This window comes from Geotrypetes seraphini, unplaced genomic scaffold (genome assembly GCF_902459505.1).
Source record: "Geotrypetes seraphini unplaced genomic scaffold, aGeoSer1.1, whole genome shotgun sequence".
NCBI classification, from domain to species: domain Eukaryota; kingdom Metazoa; phylum Chordata; class Amphibia; order Gymnophiona; family Dermophiidae; genus Geotrypetes; species Geotrypetes seraphini.
This window is the reverse complement of record NW_022985889.1, coordinates 11,714-23,426: the sequence shown is the minus strand read 5'-3', so window position 1 is coordinate 23,426 and position 11,713 is coordinate 11,714.

Sequence of the window (11,713 nt, the reverse complement as noted above, 5' to 3'; positions counted from 1 at the left end):
TGCCCTGACTGACCAGACGGCCATTGGAGAGATGTAGGCCCTTCCCCGCAGTGGTCATTGACGCCTTCCCGTCCCGCATAGGTATAAATGAAACAGTACGTACCTGCCTGTATGATAGCTTCAGATGTTATGCCCAGTCCTGGTAGAGCAGCCAGCAGGTGTCTGGAGTCGCCTCTCAAATGAAACTGAACAAATCCAAAACGAAACTTCTCTGGCTCGGTCCAAAATTAGAACATCTGCCCACCCTTATCGCACTGCCTTCTGGCGCCACACTGCAGCTTGAGTTCTCAAGCAAAGTTCTAGGCATCATCATTGACTCTTCTCTTTCCTTCAACGACCACCTCAACTCCTTGGTAAAATTATGTTTTTTTAGCCTCCACATGCTGAGGAAAGTGAGATCCTGCTTCCGCCAACAACATTTTGCCGTCCTTGTTCAATCCATCATCCTCTCCAGACTAGACTATTGTAATTCCATCTATCTAAGTCTAACTAAAAAGTGTCTCCAAAGATTTCAACTAATTCAGAACACTGCAGCCAAGTTGATCTTCGCAAAACATAAATTTGATCATGCTTCCCCACTTCTGTCCAGACTCCACTGGCTTCCAATAATTTCCAGGATTCATTTTAAATACGCCTGCCTAGCTTTAAAAATCCTCCCTCCCCTAATCCCACTATCTTGGAACTCCTCGAGTCCTGACACCACCAGGCCCACCCAAAAACTCAAACTATCCTTCCCCTCGCTAAAAGGTATCCTCTATGCGGGAAAATTGGGTAAATCTGTAGAAGGATTTATGGTTCACTTAGCAGTATTATAAACACGTTACGTCTCTGTTAAGTGGTCTAGAGAAAACCACAACCTCTTATTCAAGTCCAAATATCATGGTCTAATTATACGACACAAAACCCAGGCTAATGAGAAATATCTTTATTATGAAAATAGAAAAATATAATTCACAAGCCAGCTGCAGAATCTAAATATTGTTCAAAATATCTAATTACACAAATGAAACTCAGTACATGATTGTCACAATCTAATGGTTAGACAACTAAGTAAAACTTCTTGTTAAACACACACTATTCCTTATAATAATAATCCCTGATTAGCAAATGATTATATTATCACCCAGGTAACTTTTCAACCCTTTACCTATCACAAATGATTCCTATCTAATTCCCAAGCTAATAAAAGTAATTTCCGTATGCTCACCCTTAATTAGCCTCTCCGGCACAATTAGGTGGAAGAGAAAATTTTCTTGTCAGCTGGAAGACGTCAGGAATACCGTTGTAAAAGTTACACGTGTTGAAAATCCTTGATGAGGCTATAAATCATCAGCAATAAGTTCCGTTTATCTGTGCTAAATTCAGAACAGTTTTTAAATGTCCGAATTTCTATCTCTTAGGCAGAGAATCACACGAGGTAACTTACAGGTCTAATTATTGAAAGAAAAAGTTTACAATTAGAACATCTGTGAGCAGATCTGAGCTTCCCCGGACCTTATCACAGACTAACTAATTATTAATTAATTAGCACCTTTCTTTTCTTGAATCTCATCAGATGACTTCCTCGGACCAATCCAGAAACAGAACTTGATGAATAGCCTTTCTGTATAAAGTATCATATATGCTGGAAGACCCAGGGCCGTTAGACAGATAAGAACAGAATAATTTCTTCAAGATTCACACTGTCCCATTATTAAAGCACAGATGAATGCCCTTGAATAGCAACATTCGGGTACATCCCCATAATGCATCAGGCAGAAACTGTAAAGCAGTGTACTTCTTACTTCTTGCAAAATTCATGCTTGAAAGTTGCTTGCAGAGAGAGAGATTCTTGAAACAATGGTTCAGGCTTGATGACATCATAGAGGCCTAACCTTCAGGTGTGAATACGGAAATATCCCTACAGTCCCCCCTTTTGGAGGAGAAATAACTTCAATGGAGTCTATTTCACCTTCAACCTAACTAAGTAGGAAAGGATCGACAAGACCCAAGGTGATATAAAAATGCATAAACATAAGCAATACCATATAAATCAGCAATAAATCAAAGATATCAATAATCAATGGATAATAATCATAAAGGCAAGGGCAAAATATATGAACCCAGCCAAATAAATGATAATAAAATCACTGAATAATGGCAATATATGATAAAATCAAAAATCATAACTACTTAGCAAGGCACAAAAGGTATGCCAAAGCAAAAGTTAAGACAGATAGATCATAATCAAAAATACGGCTAGCAAAATTACTCTTTCATAGCCGCAATGAAATCATGCATTCTTAAGTCTGTATGTGATGGTTTCTGTTGAATAAGACGTCTAATCCGGATGGTCTCATAGAGTGCAAAAACAGAGAACCCAAATAAGAGAACCCACAGGATGGCAAAAATTGGAATAACAACAGTGATAAAAAGATCAATACTGCGGGTATCAACAACTTCATGTACATTGGAGGTGCCAATATGAAAGTCCTCAATATGAAGCTTATCATTATCAACTTTCAGTTCAATGGTGTGGGAAGGTTTTGTCATCAAATATTGTTCCACTTCAAGGGTAAAGTTGATGGGATGTCCACGGAAAACATCCAAGATTTCCAATTCAGTTTCAGTAGGAGTAGAGTCCAAATGGAAAAGAGAAACATCGAAAGAAGATATGCTGGAGCAAGATCTGGAACGGGAAGAACAAGAAACCAGGAGAATCTTGAAGGACAACACGGGACTGCGGACCAGGATCGATTACTTTGGTACCAACGCCAATCAGCAGGACAACCAGGAACAGCATCGGCAGAACTCGTTTCGCCATCTGAAAAACAGAAAAGAGAAAGAACAGCCTAGGCTGTTGCTAGGTTAATGTCTTCATCACAACAATGGTTTCATCCTGGGCAAATTTACTGGGATGACATGGTCTCAGTTGATTAATGTGGACCCATTTAAGGACATCTGCACCTGGAGAATTTGATTTGATGCGAATTTGATAGGCCACAGGTGAAGCTTTTTCCACTATAGGGAATGGACCATGCCAACTTGGCAAAAATTTACTTTCTTTGGCCTTGGTTTTGCCAAAATTGTAATAAAATACCTTGTCGCCAAATTGGTATTCCTTTGTGGTAGTCCTATGATCATAATAGGCTTTTCTACCTTTAGCAGCAATTTCCAGATTTTTCTGGGCAAAGGAAAATGCACCCTGTAAATGGTTACGTAAATGGGTGACATATTCATGAGCAGTAGTAGCGCTAGAAAGATTTACATCATTAGTTCTATACAACAAATGAATTGGTAATGTCATTTCTCTACCTGTCATCATTTCAAAAGGCGTCACCCCCGTAGAACGGTGAGGCGTGGCACGAATAGCCATCAGTACCAAAGGTAACTTCATGTCCCAATTCTTACCAGAGGTAGACACGTACTTCTTCAGGATCGTGATGATGGTACGATTCGCTCTTTCCACTTGTCCCGATGATTGAGGGTGGTAAGCTATGTGCAATTTACTTTTCACTCCGAGTATCTTCCACATATGTCGCATCACCTCCGCAGTGAAATGTGATCCTTGGTCTGAGTCCACTCTCATGGGCAAACCCCACCTACTGAACACATGATTCAGTAACAAGGTAGCGGTAGTCTCTGCCGTACAATTGGGTGCAGGCAAGCACTCAATCCACTTTGTAAACAAACAAGTGACAGTCAACATATACTTATTACCTCGGGAGGAACGGACCACTGGGCCAATCCAGTCAATCTGGATGTCGGACCAGGGCATGACCAAACCCTTCTTTCTCAAGGGTGCTCGGTGAAGTGGTATAGAGGGTTGAAATTGACAACAAGTCAAGCAACCTCTCGTATATAACTGCACATCTTGCCGCATATGAGGCCAATAGGCCACTTGCTTCAGTGTCTCATAGGTAACTTCTTCACCTCTATGTCCTGCACAAGGTTCATCATGGGCATGTTGCAACATGATTCCTCGATATGCACGGGGTACAACCCACTGCACAATACCATGCTTACTCGTCCGAGTGAGCAGGTTCTGATGAATCGAAAATTTCTCTCTGGAGGTGTAGAGTATCCTAAGTTCTTCATCCTTCTGATCGTCTTCAGACAATGGATGATCCTGTGGATTCTGTATGAAGTTATAGAACTTTCCCAGGATAAGATCGGTCTTCTGAGCGGTTACAAGATCAAAGGAAGGAATATCATTACCCCACTGCACTACAGGTGTTTCAGCTACCTGTTTAGCTTGGCGTCGAGTAATAGCATGTACCATTGAAAACAACTCTTCAGGGCATTGCCATAGTTCACCTGACAAAGCACCTTCTTTGGCCAGTTGATCCGCAAGGTCATTTCCGATCTTGTCAGAACTATTAACCTTAGCATGACCTTTCACTTTCTTCCAGTAGATGGTCATGTCATTGTCTCGTACCAATTGATCTAAGGCTAGAATCAAGTCGCCATGATGGACAGGCTTTCCTTTGGAATTTAACATGTCCTTCTTTTTCCACACGGGTAAGTGAGACACAAAGTTTTGACGCACATAATCAGAATCTGTACAGATAATCAGTTCTGGGATCCCCTTCTGTACCGCAGACTGTACAGCGACCAAGGCTGCTACAATCTCTGCGTATTGGTTGGTTTTAGCACCCAATCTATACTTCAAGGTTTCCATAGGTGTGTCGGCATTCCACACTACACCTACTCCTGCGACCAGAGTATGGGTCGAGGTCTGGTGGAAGGCACAGCCATCTACGTAGACTTGAGGTATATTGGCACATAGGTGTTCATCGTAAAGATGATGACGATGGGGTTCCTCCTCTTCTGGTGGAACATCAGGTTCCGGTATACCTGTAAGAGAATCTTGTTCTGTACAATCATGCAATTCTGCTATCCCTTGGGCTACTGTGTTACGATGTTTCAGTGCATACTTTACCTGTAAAGGCCATCCTTGGAGAGCCAAAGTCCATGAGACTATTCGGCTATTGGAGACACGACCAGTTTTGATCTTGTCACTGCCCAAGAAACTAATGGGTTGATGACAAGTCTCTACAATGAGTTTTTCTCCTTGGATATAACTCCGAAAATGTTGAAGAGCCCAAACAGTTGACAGTAGAGCTTTCTCACATTCAGAATACTTCTTCTCTACATCGGTGAAGCCTTTGCTTGCATAGGCCACCACACGCTTGTCAGAGTCGTATTTCTGGTACAGGACAGCACTCATAGAGTGTTTGGAGAATCCTAGGTCGATGAAGAATTCACGACCACTCTCAGGGTAGGCCAAGCAAGGAAAGCTACTAAGCTGCTCTTTCATCTCTTGCATAGCATCTTCCTGTTCAGGACCCCACGTCCAAGGTACATCCTTCTTTAGTAAGGCAACCAAGGGTCTAGAGATCTCTGCATACTGATCTATGAACTGTCGAGAATAATTGCATATTCCTAAAAATGAACGAAGTTCCGTCAAATTGGTAGGTTTCCTCAACTGTTGTAGGGCCTGTATCCTTTTCTTCTGTGGTCGAAGACCTTCAGAGGAAATGTCATACCCTAAATAATTCAGAGATGTTCGGCACCATTGACCTTTGGCAAGGGTCAATTTAGCTCCTGCATTTTGCAATTGTTGGAACACATGTTCTACCTCTTCCAGGTGTTTCTGAAAGGTGGGACTCTTGATCAGGATGTCATCCACATAGACTAGAGTTCCTCGAGCTTCCGCATCTGGAAGGGCTTTATGGAGAAATATGTTGAACTCAGCTGGAGAGTTCAGAAAACCAAAAGGTGTTCTATTCCACGTGTACTGTTTCTTCCCAAAGGTAAATGCTAGTGTCATAAGAATCCACTGCAAAAAGGTCTCGATACTTGTACAACAACTGTGTGAACTGAGCCTTTTCTTCATCAGAAGAGCACGCATCAGCTAGGTCCACTTGTTCCTTTACCATAGCATCAAACTTAGAAAAAGGTTGGTTGGAAGAGATTTCCACTTGGTCCTCAATCTGTTCTTGCAAAGATGAAGAATCAATGGCATTCACCGCTTTGGATTGGTCAGACAGAACTAACTTCCTGGATAAAATCAAAAAATCATTCTCCACTGTTACATGGGATGTCGATGCATCATATGGCCAAAGGAAGTCCAATGAAATGAGTCTTGTAGGTGAGGTAAAAATTCGGTCCGGTATATTCCCCCCCTGGCAGGGGTCAACAATGGAAGACAAGCTGCCAATGATAGGCAATGTTACCTCAACATCAGGAAAAGATTCACCCACTAGAAAACCCAAATGTTCTCCAACGGAGAGAAAGACTTCCGTAGGTTGAGCATTGACAATCAATACATGGAAAGAAGAGGTAGGTACTTCAAGACATGGTAAAGCACCTAGAGAAAGACCATGCTCGAGAAAAGAGGTATTCGGGTTGAAAAAGCCAATATCATCGAGCATGCGTTGACCATGGGCCAAACGAAGAGGTAGAGCAAAATCATGCACAAGGCCAGGAATCTTGACGTCTTCAGCACAAACCACTTCACAAATTTGAGGAAGAAGTTGTCCAGCCTTCAGACCATCCATCAGGTCCACATTTTCTACCGGGGTGCCTTGCAATCTGCTCCAAAGCACACCGTTCACCAAATCAACGTAGACTCCTAGACGAACAAGACATTCTGATCCTAAACACAAGGATGTGTATAGGCCTTTCACCACAGAAAAGTGATGAGAGAAAGTCTTAGAACCCAGGGTCAGCGGAAGGCTACAAACCCCAACAAGAGGCTTGACCCCCTGACCTGGTATAGGTAGGTGAGTAGAGTGGCGCCGAACAAACGGAACTGATGTGGTTCGCTGAAGTTGACAGTAAAAAGATTCACTAATCATGGAGATGTCACTCTGGAGTAGCAGTTGAGCTTGAACTGGGACAGAACCGTGCAGGTGAACATCAACAAACAAGTCAGTATCATCCTGGTGAAGTACAGCCAGTAGACGAGGATGAGAGGTCAAAGAACTGGAAACAGATGAGGTCGGGTCTTGGACAGTCTCTTGAGGTGGATCTGGCACGGGGAACGTAGACTTCAGAACAATCTCCAAATGGTCAGCCTGGAGAACAATGTCAGATATTTGTTCCTTGGGAACGCTGACAATCTCTCGGTCTGTGGGACCCCCTTCTGGAACATTGGCATACCGTAGCTCCAAAATGTGTGGATCCGCTGAACGCAGGAAATTTATTCGAATTGAAGTATCGTTTCGTTCCACAGTACTGGTAACCTGGGGAAGGCGTGTAGTTGGTACCTTTCCAAAAGGAAGGGGACGAGTCACCTGAGCCCAGACCACTTCTTGGACTTAATCCAAAATAGGCCGCAATCTCTTCAAAAGATCGTTTCCAATCAAAAACTCCTCTCCTGGACTAGTGGTAATAATCACTGGGTGTTTAACATTCATTTTGCCTAACTGCAAGGTTAGCCAAGTTTGACCAACTGTCTCAATGTTCTGATGTCCATATGCAACCAAAGACAAATCACTGGGAACAATCAACAGTGTATTCTGGGTACCCAGAGTAGTCTGCAAACGTTGGAATAGTCCCTGAGTGATCAAAGTCACTTCGGAAGCCGTATCAAGTAAACCGGGACAAGACAAAACCTGTTGGAGAAACAAAGGTAAAGTGTACCGTTGACCCATAGGCGTTAACCTACCCAAGAAATACTTGTGTGACTTAATGGAATCCCACGAAGGAAGCCACTCGGTGTTCTCAGATAATTCACTGGATTGTACCAGATCTATGTCTTGTGTAGCATCAGGAGATGTTGTTTGGACAAAAGATACAATAGTGGGTGGAGAAATTGGTTCTCGGACTAGTCATGCGGTATCATCCTCTAACAATTCGGGTGTGTCATCCAGGTCATCTACTGAGGAAGCATGGGTATCAGTTGCTACAGACTTGACCACTCGAGTTCCGGAAGGCCTGTAACCAATATTGTTATCCTTTCTCCTTGAGGTCTGTTCCTTTCTCGCAGGGACAGATGCTGCCAATTGTTTAGAAGTCAATTCCAGGGCAGAAATACGATCTACCACCTGAGCCAATTGTTCCATTATCACACTGAGGTCACTCTGCTTCTGTTGCTTATTGGGCCGTCTCTTCTTCTGTGTCTTGGGTCCATCCCTATTGGGTGGTGCATCAGAAGAGGAAGTCTGGTCTGCTGGACGAGATGGAACAGGTCCTGGAGTGGAAACTACAGAGCTACTAGGTTCCAAAGCAAGTGAAGTCTGAACTGCGCATACACTCAGCTTAGGTTCCTTAGATCGTGCTTTGGGCACCGGTTTCTCAGATGAGCCTGCAGGAACCCTGACTTTATGATCATAGAAATCCTCGGCTACGGCTAAGATCGATGAGTAAGAGGCCTTTTTCATACCAGCCACAACCACACTCATATATTCAGGCAAGGCTTTTGCAAAGAGAGATCGGAATTCTCCATACTCCAGTTCGTCCTCAGAAGGAGTCCTGTCTGGAAAGAAATGTCGTTTCAGACGGAAAGCAAATTCACGGGGATTTTCTTGGAGTCCACAACGCAAATGGAATGCAGCTTTGCGAGATTCAATGGAATCAGCGTATGTACCAGCGTCTTTTGAGTTGTTGTTCCACCTCTAACACATCCGAAGTACCAGTGATGATGGACCGCAACGTCTCAGAACACTCAGAAGCAAAGGACCAACGGAGTAAACGAAGCTTATCACTGTCCTCTGTCACTGCATAAGTCTCAAAGAACTCATGTATTGAGGCCAAATGTGCTTCAATAGTTAGCTTAGTTCTCTCTCTAAAAGGTTCTATCATTTGTTTAAACATCTTCATTATCTGTACGTGATAGGGTGGTATAGTATAACTACCTCCTTTCTTTTGAGTTTCTTTCCCTGTTTCATTATTGTGCTGTGACCTTTGTGGAGTATGTTGTGAAATGTCTGGTGCTTTGGTGCCATCTGGTGGTTGTTTAGGCTCACTGTAAACTGACCTTACCGGGCGTGGTTTAGAGTCAGAAGGTTCAGTGACGTCACAGGAATTTGAGATAGACCTTACAGGGCGTGGTTGCTGCACTGGGCGGTCAGCTAGTGTCACTAATTTCTCAGGGCAGGGTTTGTTACTAGGCAACAAGTCATCTGCAGTAGAATCAGAACACTCCTGCGAATTCCTGTACCCACCTCCCCCCCTAGAGCTGTAAAAAGAACGAAAGACGGTTCTAGGAGCCGGTTTAGGAGAATGAAGAGGTGACACAGGGAGAAAGGGAGCTTGAATATCCCTCTCACTACAAAAAGTAGCAACCTTGTCTTGCAAAACTTTCACATCAGTAGCTAACGCAGTTCTCTGGAAGGATATATCTTGAACATTCTGGCGCAGAGCCAAATTATCGGCATCTGCCTGACATAACGAGTCAGTTAGCTGTGTGACCTGTAACTCGGAAAGTCGGTTCTGAGACTCAACAAAGTCCGCTTGTAAAGCACATAATTGCCTGTCAGCACGGGCTGCCTTATCATTAGACAGACGTTCGGTAGCGTCTAACTTTTCACCCAGACAAACATAAGCAGAAGTTACGTCTGCAAGTTCCATCTGCAACCTAGATAAAACCTCAGCATGATTTTTCTGACAAGTAGATAAAGAGACTTGTAACTCATCCTTCTGAGCCCGGACAGTATTAAGTTGCGTCACTAAAGATGTACACTTAACACAAGAAATATCCACTGTACTTTTTTTCTGACTTTCAAGTTCAGCATTCAACTCAGAACATTGATGTCGTAACTCAGACATCACCTGATCAAAGTCGGAATGTTGATCTTCACAATTAGAAGCTAACAGTTCAAGGGAATCATTACGAGTCCGTTCTGCCTGCAAAGAATTTTTACAATCCTCTAATTGCTCATATAAATCACTCTGAAGCTGACGTTGTTGAGATAAACTAGCAGAGATAGAAGTTTTAAAAGCAAACAACGCACAGATGAGCTCTGAATAATTTTCTCCTGTAGGCTTAGTACGAGCATGTAGGAGACGCTGCAATACTGAACAGTACGCCTGATTAGAGTCCTCTATATCTGCATGTAATAAACGAACAAGGTCAGAAAAATACACATCAGAATCTGACTGTTTTAAAACTTGCACAGCTAATTTCTGAAAAACATCCTTTTCAAGAGCATGCCACGAAATCTGAGTCTCAGTGTCAACAGACATGGTTACGGTCGTAAATTAGAAACCTAGATATCCCGGACGAGCCCCCAAAATCTGTAGTAGGATTTATGGTTCACTTAGCAGTATTATAAACACGTTACGTCTCTGTTAAGTGGTCTAGAGAAAACCACAACCTCTTATTCAAGTCCAAATATCATGGTCTAATTATACGACACAAAACCCAGGCTAATGAGAAATATCTTTATTATGAAAATAGAAAAATATAATTCACAAGCCAGCTGCAGAATCTAAATATTGTTCAAAATATCTAATTACACAAATGAAACTCAGTACATGATTGTCACAATCTAATGGTTAGACAACTAAGTAAAACTTCTTGTTAAACACACACTATTCCTTATAATAATAATCCCTGATTAGCAAATGATTATATTATCACCCAGGTAACTTTTCAACCCTTTACCTATCACAAATGATTCCTATCTAATTCCCAAGCTAATAAAAGTAATTTCCGTATGCTCACCCTTAATTAGCCTCTCCGGCACAATTAGGTGGAAGAGAAAATTTTCTTGTCAGCTGGAAGACGTCAGGAATACCGTTGTAAAAGTTACACGTGTTGAAAATCCTTGATGAGGCTATAAATCATCAGCAATAAGTTCCGTTTATCTGTGCTAAATTCAGAACAGTTTTTAAATGTCCGAATTTCTATCTCTTAGGCAGAGAATCACACGAGGTAACTTACAGGTCTAATTATTGAAAGAAAAAGTTTACAATTAGAACATCTGTGAGCAGATCTGAGCTTCCCCGGACCTTATCACAGACTAACTAATTATTAATTAATTAGCACCTTTCTTTTCTTGAATCTCATCAGATGACTTCCTCGGACCAATCCAGAAACAGAACTTGATGAATAGCCTTTCTGTATAAAGTATCATATATGCTGGAAGACCCAGGGCCGTTAGACAGATAAGAACAGAATAATTTCTTCAAGATTCACACTGTCCCATTATTAAAGCACAGATGAATGCCCTTGAATAGCAACATTCGGGTACATCCCCATAATGCATCAGGCAGAAACTGTAAAGCAGTGTACTTCTTACTTCTTGCAAAATTCATGCTTGAAAGTTGCTTGCAGAGAGAGAGATTCTTGAAACAATGGTTCAGGCTTGATGACATCATAGAGGCCTAACCTTCAGGTGTGAATACGGAAATATCCCTACAAATCTCTCTTCTTCAGAATCACAGGGCTTTGGAACAATCTTACTGCCCCACTACGGAATCAGGGCTCCTTCCAACTATTCCATAAGCACTTGAAAACTAGGCTTTTCACAAAAATGTAATGCTCTCCTCCCACCTATACTCATCCTCAAAACCCAATGTGTTATTTCTTCCTTTATTAAACTCTTGTAAACCATGTCGAGCTCTATAATTATGGAGAGGTTGCGGTATATAAACTTAAGGTTTAGTTTAGTTTAGACTGTAGTGAAGGAAATCCAGGCCCATATCCCACTCTAACTTGTGGTGGAAGGTGTGAGCTATCCAAACCCACCCAAAACCTACTGTACCATCATATAGGTCAGTG